At 44.0% G+C, this 23,120-nt stretch overlaps 1 protein-coding gene across 1 annotated transcript in view; it reads left to right on the plus strand.

Moving 5' to 3' along the window:
* CCDC18 (coiled-coil domain containing 18) overlaps positions 1 to 23,120 on the plus strand; it is a 2,776,331-nt gene that overhangs the window by 2,012,661 nt on the left and 740,550 nt on the right. The gene's annotated exons all lie outside the window — the stretch shown is intronic.

Genomic DNA, 23,120 nt, shown 5'->3' on the forward strand with positions numbered 1-23,120 from the left:
CTAGTAGTTATTACATCTGACAGACAAATTTCAGAGATTGAAGCCTCATCTTCAAAACCACCATACTTGGTCTTTCACAAGGATAGAGTTGCATTGTGAACGAATGATGTTAGGTGGTCCTTTCTCACCTTCATTTTTACATATGGGTTCGGAGCCAAACATCGGCTCCGACTTTGCCGATTTACTAGCTGGAAGACTTCTGGTTGGCTCGTGGCTAAGCAGGTATCCCATGGTGCACCAGTGCAATCCAAAGATCTCGTTTGCCATGTCGACAAGTTCAGAAGTGCTTCTCTTGGCTCTGGCTAAGTCCTTTTCCAGTTCTTTAAATTCATAGTGGATATTGCATATTTAGTGTTATTTAGTAGTGTTATCTTACAGGCTTTTTCCTAAGTTGTCCTTGTGTACTTTTTTGACTGTAGTAGTATTATTATCCCGTGTGCCAGTTAGGCGCCATTGCGCATTTTGCCTAGGTAGAGCATTAGTTTTGGCGGTTTTTTTTCCGCTCTTAATCAACAGGGGATCCTGTTGATTTATTTGTACTGCTAGGACCCTTTTGATTTATTTGTACTGCTAGGATCCTTTTGATCTCTGACTGTTAACTTGTCTTTGGCGGGGATCCGCTAAGGTGATATTTATAGGATTGCTGTTGCTAGTTTCTGCCTTTTAGTAGGTTACAGAAAAATTTGTATTTTTGACATCTCAAATTTTTTCCTGTGTGACTGAACCTCTGTCTGTGTTAAATACTTGGTCTGTTGAAGTTTAGAGAGAAGAGTTTCTTACCTGCACAGCCCGCCTTAGTTTTTAGGACCTAGTCCTCGTGTAACACTTCTGCAGAGCTAGGCCTGTTTTAGTTAGAGGACCTAGTCCTCATTTATTCTCTCTCTTCCTGTCTCCCCCCTGGTTTTGCGTGTGTGTCTGCAATGTCTAAGGATAGCAAGGAGCATAAACCCTCTGGGTTCAAAATATGCATGAAACACTCCCAGAAGATGTTGTTAACGGATGGCCACAGTAGCTTGTCTACTGTTTGGGGTTCATCCACTTGCAAGAATCATGCCTGTTCTGTCATGCCTTCTCTCCTAGAGTTTTACAAGAGAGAAAGAACAAGCTGATACTCAAGGGTCTCTTGAAACCAGCCTTTGAGGAAGCTTTATCTAGTTCGTCGGCTTCCTCCAAGTCCACTAAATCCAGATCGGAGTCAAAATCTAAATCTTCAAAAAGGCCTTGTCCAGCACCGGCTGGTGTCTCGGAGCCACCTGTCAAATTACCAAAATCTGCCTCCTCGACTCCTTAGTCTTTGGAGCCAAAGGAAAGCATCTTGGTATCGGAGTCGGTCACAGGTGCTTCGGTGCCGACTTCTGAACTATTAGAAATAGCAGTTGACTCTACTGCTCAGAGCCGGTCTGTAGAATCCCTACCGGTCTCCTTGCTAATCAAGTCTCCATTGCCTTCTAGGTCGAGATCCCCTACTTTATCTTCCAGATCTTCCAGGAGCCTTTTGGAAGAAGATGTGGAGAGGGTAGTACTGAGACTCCTGAAGTCGTCTTCTCTGCCTAAATTTTTGTTGGCTCCATCCCAGCCGATTCCGGAGCCACTCAATCCAGTTTTGCCCTCATCTGTTGTTCCTCCTCCGAGCTTTGTTGGCCTTTCAGAGTCCGAGTGCTTGTTACCAGTGGAGGAACTCTTGGTTCCGGCTCCCCTTGCTGCTGCCTTGGAGCCGAGTTCGGCTCTGACCCGATCGGCTCCATCCATCGTGTCCAGGGACCGAAGCTTTTTTGTCGGCGCCGATGGGGAGGGTTGGAATCGATCTTCTTTGGTTCCGAGCCTTCCTCACGTTGCGTCCGCCAGGGTGAGCTTGGACCCTGCATCTATCTCAGAGCCGATGGCTCTGGCTCCGGCACCAACCTTTGTTTCTTCAGAGCGGGGGAGGTCTTTGGAGCCGGAGAGGTCGGCTTTCGAGGTGATGAGGAACGTGCTGTCTCAACTTAAAGCCCCTGCCAGTGGTACAAGCATTCTTCCCCCCAGGGCACCCACTTCAATCTCGGCACCTACTCTCTGTGGAGATGGCAGAGACCTGCAGCCTCAGGAGCCACTGGCTGGTGGCCCCCACTCTTCCGAGGCCTCCCCAGAATGTTCCTTCGAGGAGCCCCCCCCCCTCGGAAGAGGGTATGCAAGAGAAAGCATATTGACTCCCAGGATGAGTCTCTGACATCAGACACTGACCTCAAGGAGTCTGAAAAGTCCCCCAAGTCGTCCTCTGAATATGTCCCCTTTGTGGACATCCTAGAGATCCTTAAGCAGAGGTGTGACTGGCCCACTGTCAACCCTTCTGATGAGGAGTTAGAGTACTTGAATTCAGGTCTCAACCCTCTACCTCTTGGGTGTCTCCACCTTTCGACGAACTAATTGATATGGTTAGTCGGAATGTGTGGGATACTTCCGATGCTGTGGAGCCAGTCCCCGGGAGACCAGATAAGTTTCTGTCTGTCCCTCCTAGAAAAGAGTTCTTGTCTAAGGATGTTCCCATAGATGCCATGATGGGGGCGGCGGCCATGAAGGAGGAGTTGACGGAGACTTCTTCCTCTGTTCATCTGTTAAACAAGAAGTCTCGACAGATGGACAGATTTGGGAAGCATGTATTTAGTTCAGTGGCATTTACACTTTGATCTCTGAACTATCTTACTCACTTCATGAGGTTGCAGAGGGATCTCCTCAAGGAGTTAGGAGATTCCATACAGGGTGCTTGTCCTGAGGGAGTTGCTGATAGGATTTCTGCTCAGTTGTCCACCCTAAATTCTGTAGTTAACTCCTCCATGCGGCTTATCTCCCATGCTGCTGATGGAGCGAGCAGAGCAGCGGGTTCAGGTAGGCACCACTCTTGGATGCGCCTGTGTAATTTTGCGGAGCCATTCAAGTCCACCTTCACCAATGCCCCATTTGATTCTTTGTTTGGTTCCCATGGTGAAAGAAACACTCTGTGTGAGCAGGAAGGAAAGACTCTCTCTGCCGTGGGAGTACGTTTTACCGTTTCCTCTCGACCATACCCCAAAGGTCCAAGGGGAGGTAAAATGTGGTTCAGAAAGTCCCAGAGGGTCATTCCGGACACACAGAGTGAATCCTCCTTCAGGGGCAGAGGAGGAGGAAATGGTAGACATTGCCCTAGATGCAGGGGTGGTCTGCAATACCAACAAGGCTGTGATTCCTTTCGAGGGCGGCCTTATCAGCGCTCCTGATGTGGGGCCCGACTGCATTTCTCTGGGGCCATTCGGGGGTCGCATCTCTTTGTATTCAGAAGCCTGGCTAAATATCACCCAAGGCAAGTGGGTACAAAGAGTTGTTACCAGAGGCTATGTCATACTCTTTTCCCTTCCACCGTTTTTTCCCAAAAAGATCCCAGATGTTCCACCCAATCACAGGGATCAGGCAACTGTGGCGATCAGCAAGTTGCTCTTAAAAAGAGTCATCCAGCCCGTCCCAGCAGACCAGACAGGATCCGGAACTTACTCCAGGTTCTTTTTAGTCCCAAACCGAACCAGAGACTGGAGGCCAATTTTGGACCTCAGCAGATTAAACAAATCCGTGAAGAAGCACAAGTTTTGGATGGTCACACTGCAGTCGATACTGCCATTGTTAGGGAAAGACTATTGGATGTGCTCTCTGGATCTCCAAGACGCCTACCACCATATAAAAATGGGAAAGGCATCAAGGAGGTATCTGTGCTTCTGGCTGGGAGCCAGTCACTATCAGTTTCGTACTCTGCGGTTTGGTCTCACCACAGCCCCCAGGGTGTTCACCAAATGCATGGCAGTAGTGACGGCTCACTTGAGACGTTAGGGATTCCAGGTGTTTCCGTATTTGGATGACTGGCTCCTGACCCCCCCCCCCCCACCAGGCATCTACTCATCCAAAACAGGGATGCCACAATTCACCTTTGTGCTCAACTAGAGATCTCCGTAAATTGGGAAAAGTCTGCATTACTGCCCTCACAATCTGTGATTTTTTATAGGCGCAGAGGTAGACACAATGGATATGACAGTTCGTCTCCCTGCCGAAAGAGCACAAAACCTCATCTCACAAGTTCATTGTCTTCTTCCGCTTCGGAAATTCAAAGCAAAATGGGTTCTTCAACTTCTCAGTACGATGGCCTCAACTATTCTGTTAATACCTTTAGCCAGGTTGCACATGGGAATCCTCCAATGGCTCCTGTCTTCCCAGTGGTCATTCCAATGTCTACCACTGAGTCACCCTATCCTGCTGACGGAATCATGCAAAAAGGACCTTCTTTGGTGGATAGCCCCCAACCACTTGTTCATGGGAGCTGCCTTCGTTCTTGCCCAACCTATTGCCAATGTGACCACGGATGCCTCCCAGGTCGGGTGGGGGGGCATTATCTTGGCAGGACTGTCCACGGCACATGGCAAGAACATGAGACTCATCTGCATATCAGTGTTTTGGAGATGAGGGTGGTGCTTCTGATGTTGCAAGCACTTCAGGACCTTCTTCCTCCAGGGACGATTGCGATACAATCGGACAACATGTCGGTTATGTGGTATATCAAGAAACAGGGCAGTACCAGATCTTACCCACTCTGTCAAGAGGCCATGTGAGTTTGGGAATGGGTGATTTCTTCCCAGCGCTTTCTGGTGGCAATGCACATTCCGGGGACAACCAACGTGGTATCCAACAAGCTAAGCCGGGCAATCTTACTGCCTCACGAGTGGTCTCTGAAACGGAAAATAGTGGAACAGATTTTCCGGAGATGGAGACAGCCTTGCTGTGACCTTTTTGCCAGCCCAATCAGTGCCAAGTGCAGCAGCTATTTTTCCCTGATTCCTCCTCTGGGGGAAACACCCAGAGACGCTCTGGTCCATGATTGGCCCACGGGACTTCTGTATGCCTTTCCTCCATTCCCTGTTATCTCCAAAGCAATTCAGAAAGCCAGTCAGCTGGGAAGCAAGTTGATCTTCATTGCTCCTTACTGGCCTTGTCAGGTCTGGTTCCCCTTCCTCGAGCCTCTTCTCCTGGACGATCCTTGGATTCTGGACCCAGTTTCAGATCTATTGTCCCACATGGGTTTGCTATGTCTCGCTCTCCACACTCTCAAATTGACAGCATGGCTGCTCCAGTTCCATCTCTAGTCAGGCTTTGTGATGTTTCTTCCTCAGTGTAACACATTCTCTTACCCTCGCATAAACCCTCAACCAGAAGGCTGTATGACAGTATATGGAAAAGGTTTTCTATTTGGGCACAGAAAATGAATGTGGATCCTTACACTGCTCCTATTCCCGTGATTCTGGAATTCCTTTTGGAGCTTTTTCAGCAGGGATCTGCCACGGCCACCATCAAAGTACAGTTGGCGGCAATCTCTCATTTTTATTTAGGGTCCCTAAATGCCAATCTTATGTCTCATAAGCTATGCAAGACTTTCTTGAGAGGGGCCATTTTATTGAGACCACCATTACAAGAACCTGTGGCGTCTTGGGACTTAAATTTTGTGTTGTCCAAGTTGACACCCCCTCCTTTTGAACCTTCTTGCTCATCTTTTTTAAAATATTTGTCTTGGAAGACTGTGTTTTTAGTAGCCATTACATCAGCCAGACATGTATCTGAGCTACAAGCCCTGTCTATTAAGCCACCTTATTTAATCTTTCATAAAGACAGGGTATCCTTACGTACCAGTCCTTTGTTTGTTCCCAAAGTTTGTTCTAATGCCACCTTAAATTAGTCCATTGAGCTTCCAGTTTTCTTTCCCAGTCACTGTAATGCAGCTGAATATCATTTCCACCAACTGGACGTTCATAGACAGCTACATTTGTATTTGCAATGGACCAAAGAATTTCAGAAGTCAGACCAGTTATTCATTTCTTTTTCTGACTCCAGATTGGGCTTACCAGTTTCTAAGGTGACATTGTCTAATTGGATTTCTAGTTGCATAGCCTTCATCTACAATTCAGAGGGCAGACCTTTACCCCACAGGATCAAGACTCATTCTGCCAGTTCTCTGTCTACCTCTGCAGCCTTTCAAGCCAGGGTACCACTTGATCATATTTGTGCAGCAACTAAGTGGGCTACCCCTCACACCTTTATTACACATTATAAATTGGGTTTGGCATCCAGGGGTAGAGCATCCTTTGGCTCCACGGTGCTCAGGAGTATTTTCCAATGAGCTACCCAAGAATAAGGCGCTGTCCCATATGTAAAAATGAAGGTGAGATTGGACTACCTAACATAAAGAAGTTATGTACTCACCTTAACGTTCCATGTTGGTAGTCCATCTCACCCTTCATTTTTACCAACCCGTCCACCTGCCCCCATCCTGGAAGGTCTGGAAGTAATAATTCAATTGTCTTGGTTGGTGACCCTTTAGTGTTGGTTTGTTGGTTAGGATTTTTTTCTGTTTCTAGCGAGCTGCAAACAAGATCTGGGGATTGCACTAGTGCACCATGGGATATCTGCCTAGCCACGAGCCAACCAGAAGTCTTCCAGCTTGTAAATTGGCCGAGTCGGAGCTGAGGTTCAGCTCCGAACCCCTATGTACAAATGAAGGGTGAGATGGACTACCAACATGGAACATTATGGTGAGTACACAACTTCTTTTTTCCTTTCTCCATAAAGTGATATCAGACTCTAATATCAATCAGTCCAGTAATTTGCCAGTATTCTTTCCTACATTTGCTAACAAGGGTGAATACATGATGTCCTTCTATTTCAATGTTGCAGTATTCTAAATGTGGGTCTACCCATCTTCCTTTCGTGTACGTTTGGCCAGTATTCCAAAGTTTTTCAGTCCCTCTAGGTGCGTCGGGCATCTGATGTGGCTGCAGGAACATGGGCCATAAAAGTGACATCTGCACGCACCAGCCCTCAGAACTTATCAGCTGCCAATCGTAAGCCAGGTGTTCCTGCTACTTGCTTATGGATTAGAAATAATCAGATAAGTACCCCATTGGAGAACCTTTCAGTCCTTTTTCTTTTTATCTGTAGTCTGTAAATGTCATCCGGAAAGGGCAGGTGTGGCCGGCAGATTCCCCACAAAGACACCCACGATCAGTGCCTTTTTTGTTTGGGTAAGGAACATGACCACAAGAACTGCTCCATTTGTCAGGTGTTCTTCCCCAAACCTTACATTATGGTTTCCATGCTCTGAACCTTTATCTAGAGAACCAGCGGATAAAGCAACTTGCATTAGGGATGGAAGGCGCATCCGACGCCCTGTTAGAACTGCCTAAGAAGAGGGCCAAAGCCTTGTGGCCTAGCTCTTCTGCTGCGCCTCTACCTCCCATACCTCATCCTGTGGCTGACATTGGCCTGGCAGAGGAATCTGGTTCTACTAGATGGGATAAAACTGGTACTATGAGGAAGCTGCACTATCCTGAGCAGATGGCATGTCCGTAGAGGTTTTATTGGCATATGCCTCTGACGCGGAGGAACCAGGGCTCTCTGTGGGCCCACCGGATTCTGCCAATCCCATCCCTTCGTCTTTTTCGAGGCCTTCTCCTAGCCGGCCACCAGCTAGGCCTCTCAAGAAGAAACAAAAGACCAAACTTCTCTCTCCACTGCCTGAAAGCACACCTGATTGGCAAGCTTTCAACCAAAGCCTGTTCAATACCTTCATAGCCCTACAGCCTACAACGGCAGGAAGCCCTAACATTGTCTCCCCCCCCCCCTTAAGTCCTAGGCTTCAAACCTCTGATACTGTCAGGAGGGATGAAGAATTGGAACTTTTTGACTCCTCAGTGGACTTCCTCTCCTGTTCCTTACAGATCTCCTATCCCTTGCAGTATGGATCACCAGAGGAAGAGTCCATTGAGCCTGACTCCCCAGTTGAGGATTTAACCTTTGGGGAAAAAGTCTTCAAAATGAGAGATCACTTTAAGTGGGATTCCACTGACATGACTAATGTGCAGAAGAGGTTCTATGACTTCATACAGATGGACCCTCCCAGTCCTTCTGCTATCCCTCCTATTCCGCCAGCTTTTCTGGATGCTTTTTCCTCAGCATCCCCTGACTCCCAACCTCCAGCCCCATGCTGCAGGGCTGACAGATTGTACAAAGTCCCAGAGTCAGAGAAATTTCTCCTTAAGTGCCCTCCAGCTGACCCAGCCACTATCTCCATTTCCACTGACAGAGCTTCCAAACATCTTCCTACTACAACCATTCTTCGAGCTGACTAGGACAGCAAGACAGTGGAATGCCCTGGGAAGAAAATCTACACTTCAGTCACCCTGTCCTTCAGGGCCACAAATTACCAGACTCACATGGCCAAGTCCTCCTTAGCCCTGCTGGGTAAGGCCACTAAGGAAACGGCTGACATCCCAGACTGCACAGCCAAAGCATCTCTGTCCTCCCTGCTAGCTGTCATCTCTTAGGTGAATAGACACTCCATAAGGTGCAGTTATGATGCAGCTGAAGCCCCAACTAGGTCAGCTGCATCAGCTTCTGCTTTAAGGAGATTCTGCCTTGTTTGGTACCAAAGTAGCTGACCACTTCAAGTCTCTACAACAAAAGGTAAAGAAATGCAGGACCTTAAACATCAGCTAGTTTTGCCCATCCCTAAGTTCCATAGGATCTACCCTGCCAAAATGCAATTCATAAGAAAACCTTCTCTCCCTGTGGCTCCCTCCAGGCCCAGGAGATGACCTAGAAAACAGGCCCCTCCGGCTAGAGCTTCTCCAGGCACCAGCCAGAGGCCTCCCTTTCAAGATAGGGCAGATAGTGTCTGATTACCTGCCAACATCACTACCTACCTCTGCTACCCCTCTACCCCTGTCTGCACGTCTCTCTTACTGTCCCCCTGTATGGTCGCACATTACCACAGACAAATGGGTTCTTTCCCATCATCCAAAACGTTTACTTTATGACCTGGATCACCCCTCTAGTAAGATTGGGCACTCCACAGCCACTCACCAGTCAGCTACTCCTCCTGCAACCGGTACTGCAAGTTCTGCTGACTCAAGGCACCATAGAGCCAGTACCTCTGGAAACAAAAGAAAGAGGATTTTACTCAAGAATTTTTCTGGTTCGTAGATAAGATGGACCATGGGGACCTATACAAGATCTCTCGTGTCTCAACCCTTTCCTAAAGGTGCCAACCTTCAGGATGCTCGCTCTCCCCACCCTCTTCCCCCTGCTCCTGCTTCAAGGGATCATGGCAACCCTTGATATAAAGGATGCTTATCTGCACATCCCAGTAAAGGCCATTTTCAGGAAGAACCTGAGGTTTTTGGCAGGCTCATCCCATTTTCAATTTTGTGACTTGCCCTTTGGGCTTTCCACTGCATCCAGGGTATTCACAAAATGTCTGGCTCCAGTCATTGCTTATTGCAAGACAAAGGGTATCCAAAATATTCCCTTACCTAGACAGCTCGCTAATTCAGGCAGACAGTCAGAAAACCCTCCTCCTTCACACTCCAGTTCTTCTGTCCCTCTTGCAGTCTCTAGGATTTCAAATAAATTTCCCAAACTCCCACTTGGAGCCCACATAGGACATTGTTTTCCTGGGGTACACAATTCACACACATCTAATGAAGGCCTTCCTGCCATCAGACAAAGTGGTGTCCTTGACAGATCACCTGCTCTGTGTCCTCTAAGCATCAGAACTGACAGCAAGGCAGTACCTGAGACATCTGGGCTACATAGCAGCCACTATACCCATGCTTCCCATAGCAAGACTGCACATGAGGAAACTACAGTGGTATCTTCTGTCATTCTGGACTCAGCATTCCCATCCCCTGAAATTCAGGGTACCCTTTCTTCCCTGCTTGAAACAGGAAATTCAGTGGTGGCTGACACAGGTGGCCAAGAACCCAGGCCTTCCTCTCCAACCACCCCCACCCACTCAGATCATGCTTACAGATTCTTCAGTTATGGGCTGGGGAGCAACAGTAGGCCAAAGACAGGTGCAGGGTTTGTGGCCAAACACACACAAACTAGAGCACATAAATGTTAGAGAGATGAGGGCCACCCTCCTGGCTCTACAAGCCTTCCTACCTTACCTCCAGCAAGGCCCTCTCAATATTTTCACAGACAACACCACTGCCCTGTGGTATCTCAACAAAGAGGGATGGACTAAATCCTACCTCCTATGCAGACTAGCTCTGCTGGTATGGGAATTGATAACCTGACAGGGGATTACCCTTCAGGCAGTTTACATCCCCTCCCTTCACAACTCCCACGCAGATTATCTCAGGAGGACCATCTCAAATAACCACGAATGGATGCTTCATAGAGATGTCTTCCTGGATCTGGTCCACCAGTGGAGTACACAAAACAAAAAATGGACCAGCAAACAAGGCATGTTGAAATAGTGAAAAATACTTGAATAAAAGTATTAGGTTCTATTAAACAGACGGTTTCGGCAAATACTTAACAGATTCAAAAGGTGCTACTGAAAATTCAGCAGGACACACCAAAAATGTTGCTGGTAACTCCCTACTGGCCAAGACAGCACTGGTTCCCCCTTCTCCTTCATTTGTCCAAGAGCAATCACCACAAGTTACCCCCCTCAGTGGACCTCCTCACACAGCACAAGGGAACACAGATACACCCACAGTGGCAGTCTCTGCACCTCACCCTGTGGTTGATAGGATTCTGATCCCCTTTAGGCACTTGTACAATGAGGATGTGCTCAATGTCCTGCAGGAGGCCAGGAAACCTTACATAAGAAAATCTTACCTCTCAAAATGGAAAAGGTTTTCCATATGGTGTCACAAAAGACAGTTGGACCCACTAGCAATTCACATCCCTCTTATCCTGTCTTACCTGTGTGAAGTATTGCAGACAGGTCTGGCCTACACTTCTTTAAAAGCACACTTGTCTGCAATCTCTGCCTATCTACCTCTGGATCCACCCCTAGCATCCAGATGTCCTGCTAAGCTCTTCCTCAAAGGGGTACTTCACCTGAGACCTCCTAGGAAACCGTCCCCTCCTCCCCAGGATCTTAATTATGTAGAAAAACTCACCCTAGCTCCTTTTGAGCCAGCAGACGAAGCCTCCCTAAAGTTTTGCACATAGAAAACTGTCTTATTGGTGGCTCTGACCTCAGTCAGGAGGGTTTCAGAGCTAGAATCTCTGATGGCTACACCACCTTTTCTAGCCTTCCACCTTGACAGGGTTACTGTCAGAACTAACCCGTTCTTTATGCCCAAGGTAGTGAATGACCTATCTTTGAATCAGGCCATACACTTGCCCACCTATTTCCCCAATCCGCAGGGAGATAGTGGGAGAGTACTTCATTCCCTAGATATCCACAGGCACCTTAGGTTTTATCTAAATAAAACCAAGGCCATTAGAAAATCTGACCATTTGTCTCCTTCCACCCCAGAGCACTGGGGAAAGCAGTGACCAAACAGACCATTTCAACCTGGATCTCCAGGGCCATTTCCTTCTGTTACTTATACCATGGGAAAACCTTGCAGGGCAATATTAAAGCCCACTCCACCAGAGCAATGGCCTCTTCTGGAGCCTTCTTTAAGGGTCTAGACACCAACATAATCCTTGAAGCAACTGCTTGGTCCTCCGTCCACACTTTCACCGAACATTACAAGCTGGACCATATCTCTAGGGCCAGGGCAGGGTTTGTCAGGGCTATCCTTCACAGATTCCTGGAAACCTCTTCCAGACCACCATCCCATTCATAGTGAGCTTTGGCACTCACGTACATGTAGAATACTGCAACATTGGAATAGAAGGACATAGGAAAGTTGTGTAAAATCTTACCATAATTAACCATAGATGTCCTTCTCATCCATGTTGCAGTATTCATTCCCTCTCTCCTCCCCCTCCTGTCAGGTTGCATTTGCTCTTCTGGGTGGCACTGGATGGGCTATGCTCTGCTAGGACTGGCTGTGATTGGGGCCTTCTGCTCTGAGGGCTGGTGCGTGCAGACATCACTTTTATGGCCCACATTCCTGCAGCCACATCAGATGCCCAGCATACCTAGAAAGACTGAAAACCTTTGGAATACTGGCCAGATGTACACGTAAGGAAGAAGGGTAAACCCACTAGTGAATACTGCAACATAGAAGAGAAGGACATCAATGGTTATGGTAAGATTTTGCACAACTTTCCTTTACATGTACTGGATGTTCACAGACAATTATATTTTTACCTACATAGAATGAAACACATCAGGAAAACTATCAATTATTTGTTTCATTTTCAGAAATAAAGTTGGGAAGCCAGTTGCCAAAGTAGCTTTAGCCAGATGGATGGATGATTGTATTTCTTTAATTTATAACAAATTGGGCATTGCCTTATCAAAACCATTACAAGCTCATTCAACTACATCCATGGCAATTTCTTTAGCTTTGCAATCTAGAGCGTCCATGGATGACGCATGTGCAGCAACTTGGGCTACTCCCCATGCCTTTGTTACTCATTACAAATTGGATCTGGTCTCCAGAGGTAAAGCATCATTTGGTTCAGTGGTGCTCAGAAATATTGTTCCTCAAGTGCACCAGTGATTTTGCGTAGCTGGGGACTCTGTTCCATAAGCTGAGGACAGAATGAAAATTGACAACATCAGATGAAGAGGTTATGTACTCACGGTAACGTTCCATCTTTGTTGCTCATTTTCATTCTTCATCAACTCCCCACCCTCCAACCCCTATCGTTCAAAACTACTGGAAGAGTGAGAGGTTAGGGGACGTCACTTCCCTGATACTAAGCTCCAGATATAGTATCTTCACTTTGACTGTTAATATTTCTTTCTGCTAAAGTCACCAAACAAGATATGAGGTACTTGGGGTTAGTGCATTATGGGTAAGAGAGAAGCTTGAGAGTTTTTGGTTGCCATGAGCTTTCACAATAGCCAAGTCAGATATGAGGGACTGGATCCGAACCCATAAGTTGAGGAAGAATGAAAATGGATGACACAGATACAATATTATGGTGAGTACATAACATCTTTTTTTCCTGAATTACAGGTAACATCATATTGCATGCTATAACTGTTGAACTCAAGTTTTTATGTACTTTAAGAAGTTATGTATACAAAAATTTGAAATGTGTCTTTAAAGGTATGTAAAGGGACTTGGGCTCGTAAGATTCTTTCATTTTAATCATGCATTCAGTTGTATTATTTGGATAATAAGTCAATTGTCTGTTTAGTACTTTGTAACAGAAGGATAGCCTGAAAGTAACAAGCTAGGATGCTGGTTCCTTAGTTGGAGGTCTGTCGCAAGCTGCAACAGAAGGTCTTGCCAGTGATTCAGGACTAATGGAGCTCAGTGCTCTTTCGGGTCTTAATGTTGCTGAATCCTGACACATACCCAGGTGAAGATTTTGTTTGGTTAACCTGAAAGAAGATCTTGGCAAGTCCTACAGCTGCGACTTTTTGTTGGCCAGCCAGTTGCAGGAAAGGCTGGACTGACACCGAGTCTGAATGGTGGAGTAACCTAGTTGAGTTACTGAGTATTGTAAATAGTACTGATTATAACTACAAAACAAACACAGAAAGCAGTGGAATAAAACTGAATATTTTACTGGTGCATGCGGTACCTCGGCTTATGCCTTCAAAGGATAACATTTTCACCACACGGCTTCTTTTTTATACAATTTCTTAACATTTAATTAAGGACTAAAGACAATATATGATGAATTAAAGTGACAGTGCATCCCCTTCAACTAAATTCACTAACAAACATACATAAAAAGATAGTGTGCACATTTATAGTGTAACCCTCACATAACATTTAAATTGACGTTCTGATTCAATCCTCTAGGATGTAAAGTGCTAAAATTAGTAATTAATTTAGTTTCCAATGTCAGCAGTCTGCTCAGAAATTCATCTCCCTGACATGAATGGGGTCTAGCCAACACACTAAAAAACAAACTGGAATCTACATCTCCGTGAACATTCTGAAAAGGGTATACTACTGGAATTTCTAGCCTCCTGTTTCTGATATCCCCCAAATGTTCCATAATGCGTCTTTTTACTAACCTTTTGGTTTTCCCTATATGCCATTTAATAGGTATAAATCCACGGTGGTTGTGCTGCGGTAGCGTTGTCGCCTCACAGTAAGACGCTGACCGGTTCGACTCTCAGCTAGAGTGTCTTCTGTGTGGAGACATGCGTGAATGGGTGTACCTTCGTTGAAGGTTGTGCATTAGGGCTGGCAATTCAGCACGTAAAAATCAACTGTCAATCATTAGCGGACCGGAGTTCCGCTGTGGCGACCCCTAACCGGGAAAAAGCCGAAAGACACAACAACAACAGTCACACCCTATAATATAGACCACACCACAGGAATCACATCTGAATTCATTTTGGGCCTTTAAAATCCTTCCATTGTTGATCATCCCATCCAGGTTCCTAATTCTTCTACATATTTTACACTTACCACAAGGAAAACTCTCTTTCCTTGCACTAGCTGTGCTCGATTTTTCCATAGTAAGGAGTTCCTTCAGATTTGTGTACTTGCTGTATGAGAAGGTGACCCTACCTGGAAATAATCCATTTAAACTTTCTGCATTTTAACAATAGGCCAGAATCTAGCTACAAGCTTACTAAGTACATCTAAAAATGGTGAATATCTGTTCACAAAAAACATTTTTCCTTCATTATCCCTAGTCCTCTTGTTTAAAAAAACTTTTCCACATGTAGTTCCGTGTCCTCACAGTGTTGTCTGCTTCCCCCCAAAAACTTTCATCTTTACTTTCAGTTAAATTCAATGTCTTTTCGCTGTATCCTCTACTTATTAACTTGGATCTTACTTTAAAAAACTCATCCCCAAGTTTGGTGTTGTTTGATATATTGTTTGCTATACGCAAATATCCCCCGTATGGCAAAGACTCCAAAAGGTGGGGAGCATGCATGCTACTTTCCATCAAAAATTGTTTACTGCCATCTCCTTGATGAAAGGCCTATATTGTACCCTATGATCCTCTCCAACAAAAAATTCTAAGTCCAAATATTGCATAACTTCCCTATGTGTATGAAAGGTGAATTCTAGCCCAAACTGATTATTGTGTAAGTGTGCCATAAATTCTTTAAATTCTTCCATATCTCCCTTACATGTTGTTGTATCTTTAGGCTTTTTCCGGTTAGGGGTCGCCACAGTGGAACTCCGGTCCGCTAATGATTGGCAGAAGATTTTTACGTACCAACTTGCCAGGCCTGATGCACAACCTTCAACGAAAGTACGCCCATTCACACATGTCTCCACACAGAAGACACTTTAGCTGAGAATCGAACAGGACAACGTCTTACTGTGAGGCGACAACGCTACCGCAGCACCACCACCGCAGCTTCCATATCTCCCTTACATATAAAAAACAAATAGTCTATGAACCTTTTAAAGATGATTACTCTACGCCTAAAAAAATCCTGAATTGTAGATATAGGAATTTTCAAAATAATTCATGAAAATGATGGCATATGCCGGGGCATAAGATGCCCCCATAGCCGTTTCTTCTTTTTGTAAATAATACTTAGTCCCAAACTTAAAATAGTTGTGCTCTAATGAGAATTCCAAGAGACGAAGTACGTAATCAGTACATGGAGCTTCTCCTAACATGTTTCCCACTGCTCTTATCCCCCATAAATTGTTGATGCTGGTATACAAAGACTTGACATCAACACTCGCCCAACAGCAGTCCCTTCCCCACTCCGTGCCCCCTATCAGGTCAGAGAGTTCCTTTCCAGTCTTAATGTGTGACATGATTCTGGTCAAACACCCCTTAAGCTGGGAAGCCAGAAAAATGCCCATATTCTGCAAGTATGCCCCCCTTCCTGATACAGTTGTTCTTTGTGGAGGATTGCTTACACTTTTGTGAATCTTGGGTATGACTAGAAATTTTGCGTTGTTCAGATTCCTAATATGTAATTTCCTAACATCTAGGGCAGAAAGAAATCCAAATCTCTCTCCCCTTTCAAGCAACTCTAACAGCTGTGAGTTGAATTCACCAACGGGATTATGGGTTAATTCTTCATGTACATTAACATCACAAAGTAAGCTTTCAGCCATTTTATTGTAATGTTCTGTAGAAAGAATCACTCAATTTCCCCCCTTATCTGTGTTGGTTAACACATACTTTTTACTGATTGTTCTTAAGTGCTGTAATGTTTCCCATTCACCTTTATTCAAGTTATATTTTTTATAATTTGTCCTTTAACCTTGTTATATTCCACCTAAAGCTTTTTACATGGAACATTTTTGAACAAACTCACACTGACAGAAGTTTTGGGAGGTGAAAACATGTTGATATAAGGTACATGGGGTACTTTAAGCCTGCCATAACCAGTTATAAAGCATGCCCCTTCCTCACTTTCCTCATCTGTTGCATCTGTACAGTCACCAATGTCATAACATTCATTTTCATAGACTGACAAATTTAACAAAGAATCATCTTCATCAATATCTGCTATGTCACTAGAAATAGTCATGCCGTTGTTCCGGTTAGCTTCATTCCTGTCATGATCTCTAAAAAAAATACTTTTACATGTAACTTATGACAGAAATGAGCACCTTCGAGCATTACATCTGCCAAACTCAGAAAATAAGTTGAGATAAAATTAACCTCCTTGTTAAGTAATGACTCAATGTCTCTATTCAAAGACAAATCCAATAAATTAACTATTTTCAAGTCCAAAGGGCCTTTCACAATATTCTGAGCAGTCTCATACCTTTTCCGGACACATATGTAGCTAGTCCCATGCTGTAATCACATGCCCTTTCTGCTGAACCTCCACTATTGGAAATTATTTCCTCCTCCTTCTGTTCCTGCTGCCCCCATTGGTGTTTCCCTGCTACTTGTGACTTCTGCCCTTGGATGTTTTGGAAATCCCTCTCTGCCCCATTGTATCTACTGCATTCTCACTTAACTCCTCGAAGGAAATGCTCTTTTTACTGCTGGATGCTGTTTCTGTGGATGACAAAGAGGAATCACACTTGTCACGCTTTTTCCCATTGGTCCAGTGACCTTCTGCTCTCCCCCTCATAGGTTTGCGTTGTCAAGCAAAAGTTATTTTTGTAGTCATTTGTGTCTCTCCTCAACTTGCCCTTTTTACGAAGCATAATTGCTTCCTCCGCTTTATCTACCCTCACTTTTATATCCTTCATCTTTAAATCTAGTGAGGATTCCAGACTCACTTCAACCAAACGATTCTGTAACTCCAAAACCTCTGCCTGTACCTTATCCTGCAATCTGGTGTTACGTTTAATAAGGATTTTGAGCCAGGTTTTGCTGCACAATAAGGAGGTGGCATTCCATTCCTCTAGCAAGTCCGCTTCCTTCTCAGCAAAGTCAAATGCAGGTAAAGGGCTGATTCACAGCCCCCTGGGGTAATATTCAGACCCATGTATTTTTCAAGGAGTTTAATGTCATAAAACAATGTTACCTCCTTGATGAGAAGCCATTCCAGTTTCTCAAAATCCAAACAGTGGGTGTTCATCTCCCCCAATAACCAAGGGTTGTCTCTGGCAATTCTTGCTTATCTCTCCTTCCACATATCCGAACAGGAAAAACGGGAACCCTCAGCTGCCATGATGAGAATATATCTTTTTATGTAAATGTTTGTTAGTGAATTTAGTTGAAGGGGGGATGCACTGTCACTTTAATTCATCATATATCGTCTTTAGTCCTTAACTGAATATTATGAAGAAATTGTATAAAAAGGAAGCCATGTGGTGAAAATGTTATCCTTTGAAAGCATAAGCCGAGGTACCGGATGCAACAGTAAAAGTTTCAGTTTTATTCCACTGCTTTCTGTGCTTGTTTTGTAGTTACATTGGTGGCCTTTGGAGTTGTTGTTAGCACTAACTATACCAACTAAAGCCAAGTTGGCTATATTTGCATTTGTTTCATTTTGTTCAAGTAAAACTGTTTTTAAACATCTCTCCATTGGTGTTCTTTCAAGAGACTGTGCTGTTGGAGAATGTGAGCATTTTGAGCAGGGGCCTGCCTAATACTCCTTTTCTTGCCACATTTCTGCTGCCAAGTACATCACCTGTTTGAACTGGCATTTCCCTGTGAAGTTTATAACTAGATAATTTTCTGCTGCTGTTCATGGTCTGCTTGCAGACAAGGCTTTTGTTCTTTAGTGCTTCCTGGTGAAATTTCTTTTACCTAAAATCATGGAATAAGTATTAAAAATCTTTCTGGACTCCAAGGTATTGCCTGACAAGAAGCTAGTACAACTGTAACAGGTAGAGTTGCGACCTCCAGGTTTAGCTGCCATAAAGAAGTTAAGCAAAGAGGATGACCAAGAATCATATTTGGTGGTATGTGAATGGCATGCTACCCAAGAAAATAGGTAAAAGGTGGAGTGTGCAAAATCCTGTTGTTGAAGCTGGCAAGAGAGGCATTAAAACATATATAGATATACAGAAAAAGTTAAAATAAAATGTTGGTTAGGGTTAAGATAACTTCTGAAGTGCAACCCATAATATTCTACTGTTTAACTTTTAGTGCTAACAAATTGATAAAAACTTAGATGTATGACTCAAAACATTTTAAAATAGTGGTTAGTGCCTGATAGCAACAGTTAACGTGAAAATATTAGCAGTTGCATAGATATTCTGAGACCACTGTCTTATGATTGTTCATGTCTTTCCAAAACCCTCCGACATGCTACACTCCTTTCTTCAGGAGGGCCATACCATCCAATCCTGTAGTAAATTTGCGGCTACCCATCCAGATGTCTAGGTTATAGTCACAGGAAGATGGTGAGGAGAAGTTTGTTCCAGGGATTTGAGAGAGGATTGGTTATCAACCCATCCCACCACTGGATTTTAGTTATCAGAGGATGAAGATTTACATCTCTGGTTCTAGTATTGGTGAACATATTGGACTTCTGCAGGTACAGGAGGGCAGGGACAACCAGGTAGATAATGGCATGGTAAACAAGACAAAGATCTCCCTTCAAAAGTCTGTAAGACACTGAATAAAGAAACAGCATGTCTTGGTAGCTCAGGGAATTTAGGTCTGTGATCTTTTTGGTTGTGAATCTGTGGGGTCTTTGTTATGTTTAGTGAGACAAATCCAAAAGGGGGCATTGTATTCTACAGTTGGGCTGATTAGTGCTGAGTATAAAGAAGTGATAACCTGTTTAGAGTTTCATAATATTGCTTTTGCAATTGGCTGTGCTAAATAAAATAATTTATTGACAAACATTGTCACGTGATGGTTAAAAGAGAGGGAGTAATCAACCCAAGTTCCTAGATCCTTGACTACCTTTTTGTTTTTAGTGGTATGTTGTTTATACAGTTATGATGATTGGATGTTTTTTTTTCTTCTTTATTTTGGTTTATCAAAGTGATGATACTATACTTGTTAGCATTTATGTTTTTTAAACATCTTAATCAAGTCAAATTTTACATATTGACATAGGTACGCATACGTTAATAGAAAAGAAAACAAATGATAGTGACATTATTATTACTTTCGTGCAGGATACATATATGTTTTCTTTTAACAATTATCTTCACTCCAACTTTACAGTTCCTGTCTTCCCATATTACTCTTTCACCTCAACATTATTGAGGATGTACTGTTCCCACAAACTCCATTTATTTCTGTGTAATTTACTCCTTTTTTCTAAAGATCCCACCTCCACTACTTTCATCTCCTTTACAATATGCAGTACTTCAAATATAGTTAGTGTAGATTTGATTTCTATTTTCTAGTAATTACTAAATGAAAACTCCAGCAAAGTCGTCGTTTTTGCATTTAAGTTACCTGTAACACATTGCATTTAAATTACCTGGCACTTGCTCACTAAGTCAGCACTAAAAAATTAAAAGCACTACACCCTCACAAACTCCCCTTGAGTACCTTGTTCCCCATTGGCCCTTTTTTCAATTATAAAGGAATTCCCAATACTATTCTAGCATGTCCAAAGGTCAGTTGTCAATCTCCTCTCCGGTCCAGCTGGTGAATTTGGGAATCTTGAGGCAATGTTACAACTGCCTCATGTACACAGACAACCCTCTCCTCCTCCCAACAAATTCCAACACATGTGAGAGATGCAACCATATAGCCAAACTGGAGGCTAAGCTCTCTTAACTCAGTACTGGCGTAACCAGTCAGGAGGAGAAGGAAACCACACTCACTACAATTCCAGTCTCACATGGCCTGAAATTGGCCATTAAAATGACGAAACAAGTCATGGGCATTCAGAATTGCCAATTAGCTGAAACACCTGATGTGCATAAGGATCATTTGCATATATCCCATGTGCCTCTGATACAACAGGTTTGGGAGGTCACTTATTGGAAGTTCTAGCTTTGTTGGAGTTTTCGTTTTGTTTTTACTGATTGGGTTTTTCAATGACCGTCTCACTCATTATTTTCTAGTAATTGGTTTTGTGGCAGACATTACCATTAAACTTGATAATGCCTTACTATGTTTAGGTAATTCAAATCCTGTCTCCAAGTTCAAAATAATAATTACAGTTCTTACAACCATTTGCCCCCCCCCCCCAAATTTCTGACAAAGTATTTTGTAGGAAATTTTTAAATTCTACTAGATCTTGTACTCCCAAAAAGTATGTTCACTGTTACCACTCTCATTCCCTCCACACCCCCAGCATTTGCTATCTTCCTGAGGAAGAATTCTCTAAAGTCTGCTTGGGGTATAAAATTCCTATGCTAACACTTTCAAGCAAAAATCCTAAACCTCCTTGACGTTGTTGCATACTTGGGAGCCGTCCAGATGCCCTTTCATTGTTCTTTTGTAAATTGCCTTCCCAATGTTTCCTAACTGCTCTGATTGATTATTATAGTTATTGTGTGATATTTTATATACCCTACTAATTATTCCTTGTTAACAGTAGCTTCTGTTCTAGAATCAACTAAAAGCTCGGTGTCTGTTATTCTAAAAGTGTATTAATTCTGGTTTAAGCACTTGGGCTTCAGGCCAGTTATTTTACATTAAGAGGGTTTGTGGTCTGCACTCTTGTGGGAGGAGAGGCTGGACTCTGCCCTTCTGAGCTGGGAATTTCTGGTTAAAGGCTTATAGTGCCTGCATATTTGAACTGCTTCTTACTGAAATTGGTACACCTTGTTTGCTGTAGCATAGACTAGATCCAGGCCTGCTGAATCTAGCTTTGTTTGTATAACTTGAGCACTAATCCAGGCATTCTTTAAAGTATTCAATTTTATTTATTACTGCTTGGTAGTAACTTGATTAAAGTGTAGCTATCATTCTAAGTCTTTTGGATTAAGCACTTGGGCTTCAGACCAGTTGTTTTACATTTGGAAAGTTTGTGGCCTGCACTGTGGTGGCAGGACAGGTAGCTTACATCCTTCTAAGTTGGGAACTGCTGATTGAGGGCTCAGTGTCTGTTATTCTAAAAGTGTATTAGTTCTGTTTTAAGCACTTGGGCTTCAGGCCAGTTATTTTACATTAAGAAGGTTCGTGGTCTGCACTTTTGTGGGAGGAGAGGCTGGACTCTGGCCTTCTGAGCTGGGAATTTCTGGTTAAAGGCTTATGGTGCCTGCATATTTGAACTGTTTCTTACTGAAATTGGTATACCTTGTTTGCTGTAGTGCAGACTAGATCCAGGCCCGTTGAATCTAGCTTTGTTTGTTTGCTTGTTATTTCCCTGAAACGCTAATTCCACCTAAAACGCGGCTTTTCAGCGCTTCTGTGGATCCCTAGTGATATCTGCATTGCTTACTGTACTTATTTCCTTGTTTCACTTGAAAGAAAGTTACTATTTGTCATTTTTGCATTTAAGTTACCTGTAACACATTGCATTTAAGTTACCTGGCACTTGCTCACTAAGTCAGCACTAAAAAATTAAAAGCACTACACCCTCACAAACTCCCCTTGAGTACCTTGTTCCCCATTGGCCCTTTTTTCATTTATAAGGGAATTCCCAATACTATTCTAGCATGTCCAAAGGTCAGTTGTCAATCTCCTCACCGGTCCAGCTGGTGAATCTGGGAATCTTGAGGCAATGTTACAACTGCCTCATGTACACAGACAACCCTCTCCTCCTCCCAACAAATTCCAACATGTGAGAGATGCAACCATATAGCCAAACTGGAGGCTAAGCTCTCTCAACTCAGTACTGGCGTAACCAGTCAGGAGGAGAAGGAAACCACACTCACTACAATTCCAGTCTCACATAGACCTACCACGACAGCAAACCAAACACATAAATACACAAAAACATACTCGGAGGCTCTAAATAAAAATCTGCCTAAGCAGCAGAGACCTCCAAAGCAGACACCCAAGCAACCGCTACCCCAAAACAAAACACATGCAACACATAGCTCACAAAGCCAGTGTGCCAAACAGTCACAGCCCGTAAGGCTAAACAACACACCTGATACACTTGTAATAGGTGACTCTATCATCGGGCACAGTGACGTCCCGCTCACCAGGCTGAACAAGGAGAAGGTCACGGTGAGCTGCCTGTCGGGCGCTAGGATCCGCCACATAACACAAGCACTCAGGTCACTCCAAGGCAAGTACAAATATGACTCAGTCATTGTCCATGCTGGTGTGAATGACCCGAGACGTACCTCCCTGGACTACATGAAAAGAGACATAGAGGAGCTCTCTGAGCATGTAGCCCAGGCTGGTATGACCCTGACCTTGAGTAGCATCTTACCTTCACCAAGAATGATGCCACAATATGAAGACAAGATGATCAATTTCAACAATTGGCTTAAGTATTGGTGTCATTCAAAGGGAATCCAATGCCTGTCAGCCTGGGATGACATGCTCGACAAGCCACGATGCTTCGCTAGGGATGGCTTGCACCTGTCACCCCTGGGCTTTCGGATATTGGCAAAGGCACTTGCTACCCCCATAGTGCCTTTTTTAGGCAAGGCTCAAAAGACAAACCCACCTCCATAGGTATCACAAGGGATAAGAAACTAAGAGTAATGCTACTCAATGCCAGAAATCTAAACCTCAAGATGCACGCACGCAAAACTCTCCTTAGCATGGAGAACATTGATATCTGTGCAGTAACAGAAACCTGGTTCAAGGCTCCCGAGAGCACCCCAGCACTACCAGGTTATACCTCATGCCATGCTTTTCGGCCCCAAAACTTGGACCGAACAAAAGGAGGGGGAGTATCAATATTCTTCAGAGATACCCACACCTCCAGGTTGGTGGCACAGCACGAAGCATCAGAGACTATCCATGTGCAACTAACATTGGGT

Source organism: Protopterus annectens, chromosome 10.part0, assembly GCF_019279795.1.
Source record: "Protopterus annectens isolate FY-2018-M chromosome 10.part0, PAN1.0, whole genome shotgun sequence".
Taxonomy (NCBI): domain Eukaryota; kingdom Metazoa; phylum Chordata; order Ceratodontiformes; family Protopteridae; genus Protopterus; species Protopterus annectens.